At 50.5% G+C, this 11,404-nt stretch overlaps 1 pseudogene; it reads left to right on the top strand.

Moving 5' to 3' along the window:
• Window positions 1-4,102: 4,102 nt before the first annotated feature.
• Window positions 4,103-11,310, top strand: LOC149125319 (endonuclease G, mitochondrial pseudogene; annotated as a pseudogene).
• The last annotated feature ends 94 nt before the right edge of the window (window positions 11,311-11,404 follow it).

Raw genomic sequence — 11,404 nt, 5'->3', positions numbered from 1 at the left:
ATAAATAATTGTGAAATTGAGAACAGAAATCATGTACACTTATTCCCCATGTAGGAACTCTCCTTAATGAGTTGTACTATGAGAATTAACTACTAAACATGTTTTCAAACAGTACTTTATACACTGTGTGTGTGGGGGGGTACAAACTGTTGAAATCTTTACTTATTATACAGTTGATCTTTGTATATAAAAGTAATTAAAAATTAATCTTAGTGAAGAATGAGATGGGAGAAGGAGTAAGAGGTGGGACAGGAGTCAGGGTGGGAGGGTGGGTACGGGGGGAAGAACCACTATATTCCTAAAATTGTACCTATGAAATTTACATTATTAAATAAAATCTCCAAAAAATGAAAATCTCAAATCAACCACTGAAAATTCATCTCAAAGAACTAGAAAAAGAACAAATTATAACTCAAACTTAGCAAAGGAATGAAATGATAATGATTACACCAGACATTTTAAAAAACAGAGAAAATGGAAAAAAGTAAACAATACAAATAGCATGGCTTAAGAGCACCAAAATGGACACTTCAGAAGATTAAGGAAAATAGAACACTCAATGAAAGTCAGAAGTAGAAGAGGATTGCAAGTGATGCCACACAAAAGAAAAACAGTTATGACAGATTACCTAGAACAAGTATATGCTGTAAAGTTGTATAACCTAGAAGAATAGATAATGAATCATAAATCTATAAGATTTAATCCTAAAACATGAACAGCAGGAACCTATCTGTAATTGATAAGAAGACTAAATCAGTTACAGAAACCTTGCAACAGAGAAAAGTCCCAAGACTAAATGACTCCATTGGATAGTTCTACAAAACATTTAAAGAAAACTTCACAGGAATCTTAAAATGCCTCCAACAAAATGCAGAGAAGGAAACATTTAAGATTTGTTTTATGAGATCAGCATTACCCTGATAGCAAAGCTCGACAAAGATTCTACAATAAAACTACAGACTATTATAGCTGATGAATGCTGTTGTGAAAATCCTCAACAAGGACATTAAATTCTAGCTACTCTCCTTCTGATCCAATTTCCTGCTGCTGTGCCCAGAAAGGCAGAAGAGGATAGTCCAATTACTTGGTTCCTTCCCACCCACGTGAGAAACCCAGATGGAATTCCTGACTCCTGTGTTTCAACTGGTCTTACCAGGGATACTGTGGGCATTTGGGGAGTGTCCCAGTGGATGGGAGCTCTGTGTTTGTGTGTGTGCGTGTGTGTGTGTGTGTGTGTCAAAGAGAGAGAGAGAGAGATTCCCACTCCTTCTCCCACTCCCTCTCTCTTGCCTTTCAAATAAATAGACTTCTTAAATTAAAAATTAACAAGGCTGTCACCCCAGGGCCTTTGCACAGGGTGTTCCCTCACCCACCCGCCTCCTCACTTCCCCCATCCCTGCTGCCTCCTGTCCCAAGCTCCCCAGTGACTTCCTGCTAAGATTCCCCTTTGTCCCTGCCCATGCTGCATCTGCACTGGGCACACAGTAGGCGCTCAGCAGATGCCGGCTGGGGGACACTGAGGGCGGCAGTTGGTTCCTGGGAAAGCAGCCCCCCGCAGCTGTGCCCTTGTGTGCCCTGCCTCTGTCCTGGGCCAGTGTCCCCTGCTCCCTGCCCCGCAGCAGGTGCTCAGTAGACCTGCACCTGCCACTTCTGTGGCTGCCAGCAGGGTGAGGGAGGAGCTGCGAGTGACCTTGAGGTGTCCCTGGGCCCCCTCCCCCACTCCCCACCTCCGCAGCCCCTCCTAGATGGCTGCCCTGGGGTGGAGGGGTGGAGAGAGCATGGGCGAGGGTGGCAAGCACAGGTTACAGCCTGCCAGGCAGTGGGGTGGTTGTACCTGGTTGCCAAGGTTATGACCGTGTCTCCTGGCCGCTGACACAATCGTCGCCATGATGGTCTTGGCTGGCCATGAACTGTGTGCCCGCCCTCCCCTCTCTCATCTGAGAGGCGGGATTGACAGCTGAGCCTGTGGCTGTGAAAGCCTATGCTGTGGGCAGTGAGCGACCCCCCAGAGCCCCCACACCATCATTGCCACTGCAGGCTTGGCAGACGGGGGGCCTCGGGGGAGCCTCGGGGACAGCCCAGGGCTGAGGTTGGCAGCCAGAGCCACGGAGGGCTGGAGGCAGGGCCGAGTGGGCGGGAGTATGCGTGTGGCGAGGGCCTGGAGACCACAGCCCACAGCCCTGGGCTGGGTTTTGAATGGGGTTACTTCCTTGGCCACTACGCAGGAAGTCTCCAGCACAAAGTTCTTATGGAAAATTTCAGACGCCAACAATGCCAGGAGGCACACTCGACGCCCCCGACTCCCCTGGGGCCTCTCGGGCCTGTGTGGCCCAACAGCTAAGCTGCTGTCCTGGACGCCCGCACCCCAAGTCAGAGTTCTGGGGTCAAGCCCCCCTCCCCAGGCCCACTTCCGCCGCAGCTCCCTGCTCTGCGCACCCCGGGAGACAGCAGGGACAGCTCTGGGGCCTGGGTCTCTGCCAGCCACGTGGGAGCCGGAAGGAGCTCCTGGCTTCCGTTTGGGACCGCCAGCACCTTGTGCAAAGGCCAGGAGACAGGAACAGGACCAGCGCTCCTGGGGGTCAGCAGAGAGGCCCTGTGGCCAGGACAGAGCAGCGAGCAGGGGCAGAAGAGTCCAAGGACCGCGCAGGACGTGGGTGGTGCTGAGCCCCATGGGGGAGGGGTGGCCAGGAAGCAGGTGGGCGGTCCTGGGTTCCTGGGTGGGGACACTCTCCCCCACCATGGGACAATAGCTGTGGCTCCCCTCGGCCGGCCCCAGTTGCTGGATTTCGGGGTGAATGGTGTAGGACATCGGCTGCCGGTCTTCCTCCTGTGTGCCGAGGGCCGAGTGGTCTGGGACCCGCCCTGCCTTAGCCAGGCTTTCTCTTCCTGTCCTACCTGGCAGGTTTCAGCTCCCCTGGCTCCTGGCAGGTCTGGTGTTGTTTGCTCCTTGGAAGCTTCCGGATCAGTTCTGGGGCTGGAGCTCTGAAGGTGACCCCAGCATTTGGATGTGGAAAGCTGGTGGGGCGCCAGGCAGCCTTGCGGGTGCGTCTGGTGCTGGGCAGGCAACGGGGACTCGGGGGTGGCACCTGTGGGCACCCGTGCCTCAGCCGTTGCCTGCGCCATCTGATCACTGCCCAGGCTCTCTGCGCACCGCTATCCTCACACCTGTCACCGTCCAGCCCCAAGCCGGCACTGGACACCTGGTGGCCTTCGTTCCTGGGCGAATCCTGACCCCTGCTGGCCTCCATTGGTGCAGCAGCCCAAGGCAGGGTGGGCAGACAGTGGCGGGAGGAGCATGCCATAGAGCTGATCAGGGTCCTGGGTGGAGGCAGGGCCTGGATCCTCTGCAGAGGGACACACGTGGGTCCTGCTTGGATGAGACCCTGCGGCCAGGGAGGTGGGTGTGGCCGTGCTGAGGGAGGTCTGGAGCCCTGGGCGCCCCAGGTCTTGCCCTGGGCAGTCCCCATCTCCAGGCAATCCCGAGGCCTCTGGTAACATCCACAGAGTGGCTGAGTCTAGGCAGGAGCAGGCCCCTCCCCATGGCCATTGAGGGGACAGCGCCATGTCCCAGGGCTGGGCAGAGGCGCTCCTTCCTTCTCTCCGCCTCCTCCCACCTGGCTCTGGGCCTCAGTTTCTGCACCCATGAGGTGGGGGTGGCCTTGGAGCCCCGGGGCGGGGGCGGGTGGGGGTGCTGCGCCCTGGCTGCTCACCCTCTCTGGACCTGACGGGCAAGGGGGCGGGGGGCGCAGGAACCAAAGCTACTCCTGGACAGGGTGGGGGCAGGCTGCCCCTCAGCGAGGTCAGGATCCTGGCCGCCTCCAGGGCCCACTGTGGGGTGGTGTCCTGGGGTTCTCCCGTGGCTCCGGGTTCCCGCTGGGGCCTCCGAGGATGTCTCCCAGAGCCGGCCCTCTGTGGACATGACCCGAGGCCTCTCTGCCAGCACGCAAAGCCGTGGGCCGTGACCGTGGGCACGTGCGACAGGGCTGGACTCTGCTCCATTGCCCTAAGCCCCTAGCCCGGGGGCAGAGGCCTGCGCTGACCTCGGGCAGGGAGCTGGAAGGGCGGGACCCGGGCAGGGGTCAGTGGGCGGCCTCTGGCGGACATGGTGGGCGGGTTGGTGCGGCGCGGCGGGCCAGGATTTATAGCGGCAGCGCTGGGGACCCAGTGTCGCCGTGGCTGTGCTGCCCCAGTTTCTGTGCCTGCCCTGCTGTCTCTAGCCCCCTTGTGAAATATTAAAGTTTCCATGGAATACTGAAGGCAATAATGAAATATTAAACTTGTTCACTTAAAATATTAACGCACCCACTCAGGGCTGGGCAAGGATCCGTCCGATTGTTCTCCCACACGGCGCTGGGCACCTCAAAGGATCCCACACCGCTCAGGGCATGGCGCTGCCTCGGATCTCCCCGGCTCCTCACAGGCCCCTCACTCAGCACCCACCCCCACCCACCCCCACCCCTGGGGGCAGGAAGCAGCCAAGGGCAGGTGCGGTGCAGGCCAGGCTTGTGACTGGCGCGCCGTGTCTCCGTCTCCGAGGGCCTGGTTGAAGTCCTGGCTCCCTGGGAATGCAGGTGGTGGCCACAAACCCACGTGGAGACCCGGATGGAGCCTGGCCCAGCCCTGGCTGCTGTGGGCACTTGGGGAGTGGAGAGCAGATGGGAAATTTCTCCTCTGGTCTCACTTGGGACACTCGGGGCCCTGGCGTGGAGGGCGCTGGTGGAGGCTTCACTGCAAAGGGAGAAACCCCAGCCCCCCCACCCCCACCCCAGCACATTCTGGAGGCCAAAGCGAGCACTGGGAGGTGCCTGGAGGAACCCAGCTCTGCAAGACCCATCAGGTGGGTCAAGGAGGTGGCTGACCACACGTGCCTGGCCCCGAGCCCACTGTAGGCCCCTCTCCCCCCGAGCCTCCAAGGCATCCTGTTTTTTTAAAGACTGGTTTATTTATCTGAAAGGCAGAGTTAAAGAGAGGCACAGACAGGGAGAGGTCTTCTATCCACTGGTTCATTCCCTGGATGGCCACAGTGGCCGGAGCTGCATGGATCAGGGGCCAGGAGCTCCACTGGGCTCTCCCAAGTGGGTGCAGGGGCCCAAGGACTTGGGCCATCTTCCACTGCTTTCCCAGGCCACAGCAGAGAGCTGGATCGGAAGTGGAGCAGCTGGGACTCGAACCAGCGCCCATATGAGATGCAGACATCACAGGCAGAGCCCTCACCCGCTGTGCCCCAGCACTGGCCCCAGCGCGCTGTCTTCTAATCTGGGCCTGAATGCAAAGTTCACACACCAGAGCCACATGGCAAGAGCAGGGCTGGGCTGAGCCAATGCCTTGGGGGCTGCGGGGGCAGGGAGGGCTCTTTGTGGGGGGCACGGTGAGAGTGTGGGGCCTCAGCGAGAGGAGCTGGAGGCAAGGAAAGGGGGGGCTCCCCTCCTCCACAGTCTCGGCCCTCAGCTGTGAGGCAGATGCCCCGGAGGCTAACCCGCAGTGTGCGGCCTTGGTTCCAAGATGCCCTCTGATAGGGAGCCCAGGCCAGATGGCTGGGAGCAGGTGCAGGGTGGGCTGGGAGCTAATTCTGCAGCCATGGTGCAACTGGCGCCCGCGGGCCGCAGATCCTTGTAAGTCCTGTGAGCCAGGGGCCTGGACTCCAGTTCAGCGCTCGCCTCCTGTGTGGCCCAGCCTCCCACGAAGGAAGGTGCAAGGGGGCGGTGGAATGGGGAGGGGTCCTGGGGCCAGGGGCTGAGAAAGCTAGAGGTGGGCAGGCAGTGGGGCTGGGGCGGGGCTGAGAAGGGGTGGGGCTGAGCCAGTGGACAGTGGAGCCAAGTCGGGTCTGAACTGGGGAGAAAGAAAAAAAAAATATATATATATATATATATAAATAAACAAAACAAAAAAATGAACAAGCTAAGATTCAACTGGCTAAACAGTTCAGTAATAGGACCATTAAAGTGCAAATTATAGTTGGGCTCTTTGCTAGTAAAACTAATTGATTTGTTTTGGAGAGATTTTTAATGATGCTAAGGAATGTTACATCGATTATGAAAATAAAATTAAAGGCCAATGCAAAAGTACAAATGCATATATTTATAACAGCACATGAAGTTTCTGAAACCATCATTATCTACAGTGCCAGTCATTTCAAAGCAGAGGACATGATAACATCCGAAAATTGTAAAGGACATTTCCTCATGAAAAAAAAAATTAGGCTCATTTAAAACAAAGTTCTAATATATTTTTCTTATAAGTTGCAACTAAAACAGTTGAAATTTCATTTCTCTATGGTAGTGTTCTTGCTCTGAGTCAAAGATTGTCAAATAGTAAAAATTTATACTAAGTTAAAATAACACAAAATAATTTTGTTCAAGTCCAGAAAGGGGTATTTAATTCCACATGTGGTTTTGTTCTTTTTTAAGAGAACAAAACTATAACCCATTTCTACTAAACTATTGCTCAAATGTAGCAATGTGAAAACATGAATAGGATTGATTGATTCATTCATTCATTCATCTATTCAAAAGCAACATATTAAAGACCAGTGGTGTGCAGTGGTAAAAAGTAACAGAAGAGACTCATGTGGTCCATGCATTAATGAAGAAAAATCACTCAGGGAAAGTGGCCATTGAATATATAGTTTAGAAAGAACTGGAGTAATCTCTGATCTATATGAAACCATCAAGGACAGTGTCTCTCCCTTGATTAACATTAACTGCTTCCCTTAGCTAACTTACATGCTAACAACCCATAATAGTTATTTATCAGCTTGTTCCATAGTAAGCAGCTATCCCATAATAGTTTTTTTTCCAGGTTTCTGCTGATCTGACCTTTAGGAAAGTCACTTACAGAGGCAGGTCATAACTATCCAAAACCAAGATAGCAACTATAGCCTGCATGGGTAGACCCAGACTGACTGAGAGCCACTTTAGGGTGCACGATAATACTAAAGGGCACACCCATGATGTAGTTTTGCAGCCTTCTTCAAACATGCAATGTATGTAGAAGGCCATCCCTGGAACTTTCCTACTCCTGTAGCCTTTACTTACGCTTTTCCAACACCCAGTTTCACTCAGTCATGCCTTTGTGTACCCTAACCTTATGGATCCCCAAACCCCATTTTTGGATGAGGAAATCAATTAGGGTCATGTTATGTTCCTGATTTCCTACTTGAATATTTTGAAGTCATTCCTTTTTTTTCCAAAAAATATGACTTTTGATGTGTGTCTTTTCTGAGGGCATGCAAAATGGGATATATGTGTCCTCGTCACACCAGTAGCATATTAGTGAATCTGTAATTTAAAAAGAGAATAATTTTAAGTTACTCCTTTTCCCCCCCAACAATGGCAGGATTTGTCTCAAGATTTGAGTCCTTTGTTGTAGAGTATAGATATTACCCGTAATTTACTAATCACCATTATGAGTTATTTAAATTCAGTGATCCCTTCATCGGCAGAGAATTTATAGAATGATAACTGTGTAAAAGGTTATACTTAGCCACAGTGGAGGAAAGGGACACTATCACTCATTGAAATTACCGTTTAGAAGCCCTAGATGAAATGGAGAGTGTTGTAGAGAGGTTGAATGAACATCATTAACAGGGTAAAAATTGCCAGAATCAAATATCAGGGGGCTGGGGTTGTGGCATAGAAGCTTAAGCTGCTGCTTGTGATGCTGGCATCCCATACCAAAGCTCTGGTTTAGGTTCCAGTTGCTCAGATCCCCATCTCGCTCCCTGCTATATGTGCCTGGGAAAGTGGCAAAAGATGGTCCAGGTGTTTGGGCTTCTCCCATCCATGTGGGAGACCAGCATGGAGTTCATGGTCCCTGGCTTTGGCCTGAGCCAGTCCCAGCTATGTGGCCATTTGGGGAGTTAACCAGGGGATGGAAGATCCTCTCTCTCCCTTTCTCTAATTCCACTTCTTCCTCAATTTGTCACAAATAAACTTTTTTGAACTTTTTAAATGAGGGAAATATAATTTTGTTTATTTTGATCATAAAATACAAACTACAGCATGAGTAATTTACACATAGGATAACTGTCAGAAATCTTCCTTAATATTTTTCCTGTTGTCTTGGATTTCTTTGGTTACTGTTTTTTTTTCTTTATAATAATTAAGAGAGACTTATCAGGTCATAGTTCTAGAGACTCAGGGGCTCTGATAAGGGCCTTGCGATGACAGAAGCATTTGAAAAAGAGGTTACATGGCAAGAGGAAGCAAAAGAAAGAGCAGACAAGCCATTAGAACAAGCAATTCTTGAAAGAAGTAGCCTACCCAGTCTGCAAGATCAGCATTAATGCTTTCCAATGGCAGTGCCCCATGACCTAATAAACATCCATGAGGCCCCATCTCTTAAAGATTCTGCAATCTCAACACTACCAAACTGGAGATTAGGCTCCTAGCTCTTGAAATTCTGGGAGAAAGTTTCAAACTAAACCCACACCATGGCATACTCTCTATGGGTTTTGTTATTTGTTTTTGTTTTTGTGTTTTTTTTTTTTAACTTTGGGGATTCATTAATTGACAAGTGCTGGCTTTTTAATTGTAAGGACTGATACAAATTGTCAGAAGCCCAAGCTATGTTTAAAACTGCTATCATGAAAAGCAGTTGTAATGCCACCCTCTCTTGAATTCACGTCCTATGGTTTTTCTGCATCAAAACTTTGTTTCCTGGGGCCTTTGCTGTGGCGCAGGGGTTGACGCCCTGGCCTGGGGTGCCAGCATCCCAAATGGGCTCCGGTGCTAGTCCCGGTTGCTCCTCTTCCAATCCAGCTCTCTGCTGTGGCCTGGAAAAGCAGTAGAAGATGGCCCAAGTGCTTGGGCTCCTGCACTCCCATGGGAGACCTGGAAGAAGCTCCTGGCTCCTCGCTTCGGATAGGTCCAGCTCTGGCCATTGCGGCCAATTGGGGAGTGAAGACCTCTCTCTCTCTCTCTGCCACTCCTCTCTCTCAGTAACTCTTTAAAATAAATAAATAAAACTTAAAAAGAAAACTTTCTTCCCTTTCCTTTCAGAGGAAAAATGTCCACTGTTTAAAATTAATTTTTAATTTTGGACTAACACATGATACTTGGTCATTTTGCAGTGATACATACACACATTTCAGTGTATGTACAGTATAGCCTGATCATATAAAGCTGTCATCCTACTCATTTGTTTTTATCTTTTCTTTATACTTGCAGTCTACCAAATTACCTATTATGGTTCTTTCCACAGGAAAGGATACACTGTGAATTATAGCCACCTCCACTGGGCTGCAAAAACACCAGAATGCATTATACTCACCCTAATTTATTTCTCCTTTTTTAATGAAAGGCAGCTGTTTGGGTAAAGTAGCCTTAGCTGATGGTTCTTTTCTTTCATGCCTTGAGAAATAACCTGGCTTCTAAGGTTTCAGATGAAAAATATTCTGTTAATCTTAGGGGGGTTAACTTAAAAGTAACCTGGTGCTTTTGTGTTGCAAATTTTAGATTCACTTACTGTGTCTTGCACTAGTAAGACTTTGATTATAATTCTTTGTGGTGGTGAGGATTTCTTCTGGTCATGTGTATTTGAGTTCCTTTGGCCCAGGACTCCTATACTTGAATGTTAGTATCTTGCTTTGAACTGGTGAGGTTTTCAACTATTATGTCATTGAATACATTTTCTTTGCCTTTATTTTTCTCTCCTTCCTGCTACAGCTTTAATGTGGCCATTTGTGATGTATTTCTCAACTAACTCCAAAGAAAAACCAGCTGGGCTCATGCTTCCAATGTAGTTAACACAATGATTTCTGATGTCATTCAAGAGAGCTCTATGGGACTCACTTTTCATCACTCCTCCGGTACTGAAGAGCATTACTGGCCAGGACTTTAAACATTGATTGACTCGAAGGGCATCCCATTATTGGCTGCAGTTGCCAGTTTGGATGGCATCAGAACTGTGCAAACAAAAGAGAAAATGTGTCTGATATTGAGCAGATATCTAATAGCAGAAGAAAGAGAGGAAAGAGCCACCAGGATAAAAATTCACATGCTAATTAAGTAAAAACTAAAGGTTTCTAGGATGTATGTGGATCTGAATCTAACATAGTAACCAATATTTAATCAATTCAAGCAAAGAAGACTGGAATGTGTAACTTGAGCAGAAGAGGTGATTAGCCAGGTTAAGTAGAATGAAACATCCAAAAGCAAGTCTCCCCTCAGGTGTGGTGCCGTCCACTTGCTCACATGAACTCATCAGGCCTCTCACCCCCTCTTCTTCACTCTCTCCCTTCTCCCTCTCATCCTCTCTGATCCCTCTTAAATATTTTTGTATCTATCTTTCTATCTACCTACCTATCTATCTATCGATCCTTCTTATCTAAGCACAGAATAGTGGAACAATTGATATCTTCAGTAAAACCAACACATAAAACAAAGACAGGAAAATGCCTCTGAAAATCCTAAAGCTGCATTTCACCAGTTAAAATGCAAAAGCAGAGACATTACTTCTTGCTTCATATTCTCAGGTGTTTAAATCCAGGGAAGGGGCTCTGTTGTGTTTTGGACCATCCTAACACTTACCTCTGTATGCAGGTAGTTCGTTCGTTCCTTCCTTCCTTCCTTCTTTTTTGATAGGCAGAGTGGACAGTGAGAGAGAGTCAGAAATGTCTTCCTTTTCCATTGGTTCATGCCCCAATGGCCGCTGCAGCCAGTGCACTGTGGCCGACACACTGCACTGATCTGAAGCCAGGAGCCAGGTGCTTCCTCCTGGTCTCCCAAGGGGTGCAGGGCCCAAGCACTTGGGCCATCCTCCACTGCCTTCCCGGGCCACAGCAGAGAGCTGGCCTGGAAGAGGAGCAACTGGGCAGAATCCGGCTCCCCGACCAGGACTAGAACCCGGTGTGCCGGTGCTGCAGGCGGAGGATAAGCCTATTGAGCCGCAGCACCGGCCGCCTTTTCTTTCTTTTTCTTCTCTCTCTCTCTCTCCCTTTCTCCCTCCTTCCCTTCCTTCCTTCCTCCCTCTCTTCCTTCCTTCCTTCCTTCCTTCCGGAAGGGCACCGAGCCGCTCTTCCTGCCCAGGACGGAGGCCGACGGGAAGGCCTATGTGAACTACCAGGTGATCGGCAAGAACCACATGGTGGTGCCCACGCACTTCTTCAAGGTGCTCATCCTGGAGGCGGCGGGCGGGCAGGTCGAGCTGCACTCCCACGGGATGCCCAAGGCGCCCGTGGACGAGGCCATCCCGCTGGAGCGCCTCCTGGTGCCCATCAAGAGCATTGAGCGGGCCTCGGGGCTGCTCTTAGTGCCCAACAGACTGGCGCGGACCGGCTGCCTCAAGGCCATCACTGGGGGCGGCCAGTGAGGGCGGCGGCCCCCGAGGGACCGCGCTGGGGGAGGGGCACAGTAAAGGCGGCTGCTTTTGGAGAGGAGTCCCAGCTGTGTGCACGCCGGGTGAC

This window comes from Oryctolagus cuniculus, chromosome 7 (genome assembly GCF_051225735.1).
Source record: "Oryctolagus cuniculus isolate XC-2025 breed Fujian yellow rabbit chromosome 7, ASM5122573v1, whole genome shotgun sequence".
NCBI classification, from domain to species: domain Eukaryota; kingdom Metazoa; phylum Chordata; class Mammalia; order Lagomorpha; family Leporidae; genus Oryctolagus; species Oryctolagus cuniculus.
The sequence above is the reverse complement of the archived record's forward strand: the minus strand, read 5'-3'. Positions and strand labels throughout refer to the sequence as shown.